Source organism: Chiloscyllium punctatum, chromosome 6 (genome assembly GCF_047496795.1).
Source record: "Chiloscyllium punctatum isolate Juve2018m chromosome 6, sChiPun1.3, whole genome shotgun sequence".
Classification (NCBI taxonomy): domain Eukaryota; kingdom Metazoa; phylum Chordata; class Chondrichthyes; order Orectolobiformes; family Hemiscylliidae; genus Chiloscyllium; species Chiloscyllium punctatum.
In genome coordinates this window covers 131130203-131133702 of record NC_092744.1, presented here as the reverse complement: position 1 = coordinate 131133702, position 3500 = coordinate 131130203, and the positions used below count along the sequence as shown (strand labels likewise).

At 42.9% G+C, this 3500-nt stretch overlaps 1 non-coding gene across 1 annotated transcript; it reads right to left on the bottom strand.

The window, feature by feature from the left end:
* Window positions 1-3172: 3172 nt before the first annotated feature.
* Window positions 3173-3254, bottom strand: trnas-gcu (transfer RNA serine (anticodon GCU)). Its single transcript has one exon. It is a non-coding gene; the product is annotated as a tRNA-Ser (tRNA).
* Between the last annotated feature and the right edge of the window lie 246 nt (window positions 3255-3500).

Below are 3500 nucleotides of genomic sequence, written 5' to 3'. Positions count from 1 at the left end.
AACTCTCAGACTGATGTCACAATGCTCCCTGGTCCACGTCAAAAGACGCTGCTCCAGATGAAGTGGGAACTCCAATCCCTGGCACCTCACATACTTCTATACCATCATAGAAATACTGCCCACTGAACATTTCTACCACTGGAGCCAGTGGTGGAATATCCGCATCATGAGAACCTAATATTATTTTTAGTCACCACCGAATCATTATTTCCAAAAGTCATTCTTCCTTAAACCTTATTTAGCATGTGCACACTGCAGTCAATCCGAAGTAAGATAATGGTGCTAATTGATGTATGCTTCATAAAAATTACATCCTATTTTTCATGTTGAGTAACTGCGACTATGCAAGGACAATGTTTATATTGAAATCACACTTTTATTCCAGGTGAGAGAATGTGGTTTGCATTATTTAAAATGAACTTGTTCACTGCGTAAAATGATCAAATAGATCTCAATTTCAAAACAAAATTGGAAACGTTGTCATCCATCTTGAAATGTGGTGTCTTCTTCTTTCAACCAGACGGCTATCATAACGAAAAGTCTATTAATGATATCCGTATAAAGACAATTTAAATCGCAAGGTTTGTGAAGGTTTGTAGCTCAGGTTGAGGTTTAGGGTGTTGGTTTGCTCGCTGAGCTGTAGGATTGATATCCAGACGTTTCATTACCTGGCTAGGTAACATCATCAGTGGCGACCTCCAAGTGAAGCTGTTGTCTCTTGCTTTCTATTTATATCTTTCTCCTGGAAGGGGTTCCTGGGGTTTGTGGTGATGTCATTTCCTGTTCGTTTTCAGCGGGGTTGATAGATGGCATTTCGATCTATGTGTTTGTTTATGGCATTGTGGTTGGAGTGCCATGCCTTTTGGAATTCTCTGGCATGTCTTTGCTTAGACTGTCCCAGGATCAAGGTGTTGCCCAAGTCGAACCAGAGGACCACAAATCCATAAACTAGGAGCCCCGCTCAGACCCATATTCTCATTACCCGGAACACCAACATACAGACTGGCCAAAGAACTACACGCAAGTCTGAAATACCTCATAGAAGAGTCACAGCACTCCATCCACTCCACCCAGGAATTCCTAAAAATCATCAAAAACACCAAAGTGGAGGAAGAGGAAGCAATGCTCTCATTCGACATAACAGCACTGTTCACCTTCATCAACATCGACCTGGCAAAGGAAACACTTACCACACTTTTAGAAGAGACCATCACAGACGCACCAACAACCATCAATCACATTACCATCGAAAATATCATGAAGTTCTTGGATTGTGCCTCACCACCCACTTCACCTTCAACAACATAGTCTACAAACAAACCAACGGCACACCCATGGAATATCCGCTATCAGGATTCAGAGCAGAAGCGGTAATGCAAAGACTAGAACAAACAGCCCTCCCAACAATCAAACCAAAAATCTGGGTCCGCTACATAGATGACACCTTTGTCACCACAAAACGAAACAGGATAGTAAAGACATTTTACATCATCAACAACACCCTCACAGGCATAAAGTTCACCAAGGAGGAAGAAACCAACAACAAACTCGCATTCCTGAACGTCACAGTAGAAAGAAAGGACAACGGGGAACTACAAACCTGCATATACAGAAAACCGACAAACACTGAGCAAATAGTAAACGACACCAGCAACCATCCCAGCACACACAAACGAAGCTGTATAAGAACACTATTCCAACGAGCCACCAAACACTGCAACACAGACAAACTTCTGAAAACACAGGTGAACCACCTACACAACGTATTCGAGAAGAACAGATACTCAAAAAATACAGTGCGCAGATTCCTCAAGAACAAACCACGACAAGCAGACCAAACACAGCCAGAAACCCGAACCACCTTACCATACATCAAAGAAGTTTCAGAAATGACAGCCAGACTACTAAGACCCCTCGGAATCTCAGTAGCACACAAACCGACCAAGACTCTCAAACAAAAACTGACAAACTTAAAAGACCCAGTACAACCCATGGACAAAAACAACGTCATCTACAAAATTCCATGCAAGCACTGCCACAAACACTCCGTAAGACAACAAGAAGAAAGTTAGCCACCAGGATATACGAACACCAGCTAGCCACAAAAAGACACGGCCTTTTCTCCCTCGTTGCCCGACACACGGATTAAAAATACCAGCATTTCGACTGGGACAACACATCTATCCTGGGACAGGCTACGCAAAGACACCCCATAGAATTCCTAGAGGCCTTGCACTCCAACCACAATGCCATAAATAAATACATAGATCTACATGCCATCTGTCAACCCCTCAGAAGACGAACAGGAAATGACATCACCACAAACCCCAGGAACCAAGATATAAATGGAAAGCAGGAGACGACAGCTTCACTTCACTTGGAGGTCGCCACTGATGTTGATGTTACCTAGCCAAGTAATGAAGCGTCTGAATATCAAAGCTACAGCTCAGCAAGCAAACCTACACCCTACATTTTACATCATTTTTCATGTTTATGTTGCATGAATCTGCGGTTACTGATCCACAGTTTAGTTTCACTCCCTACAGGTAACATGCTGATTTCTCCAGTTGTTCAAGGTTCAATGTGATGCATCCAATGTGTGCATAACGAGAGAGAGCTTGTTTCCCACATCTTGTGTTTATCTGTGCCTTATTTCCAGCATTCATCAATGGCGAGAACAAGGGGCGAGGGCGAGACCAATGTGTCAGTCTTTCCGTGCCCATGCACAGCACCCACATTGGCAATTCTCCACTGTGCATATGCAGCCAGTTCTCAGTGCCCCTAAACCCACGCCCTGCCCCTTTTGAAAAATCTCTATTATTTTGTGCTGTCTCGCTGTGCTCTTCTCACCAGGATGAATTACTTCTACTCAACGTCCTTCATATTTCATCTGACAATATATTCATTAAGAATCCCTTTGCATAAACATGCACTTCGCAGCTCTCGTTTTTTTGATTTTCCTGGATGTCTTTCATACGAAAAAACGTTCACAGCACTGACTTGAAAAAGAAAATCGCGTTTCTTTTCATTATCCCAAAGCAACATCCATTTCAATGCAGATTATTTAAAAGGCACAAACTATTCTTTGAGATTTTGTAATCGCGTCAACGCATGTAAACTGACAATTGGAGTCCCAGTTTCAATCATCTGAAAGCAGCATCATTGATGACAGTGACGAGAGTGGGATTCGAACCCACGCGTGCAAAGCACAATGGATTAGCAGTCCATCGCCTTAACCTCTCGGCCACCTCGTCACATAAACGGGGTAGGCTATGACCTTATCAATAATTGAATTGCATAAATTATGCAGAGCAGCAGATATTTCTCCCTGGTGTTGGTGAAATGAGAAATAACACAGTACGGTTCCAAGACTGTGGCCTGACCCCTCGGTTGTGGGGCAAGTGCACTCCCACTGTCACACTATGCACACAGTGATCTGAACAAAAATGAGGAAATGAATATGTAACAAGGTCTGTTGAATTCTGTGAAGATTTGAAGTC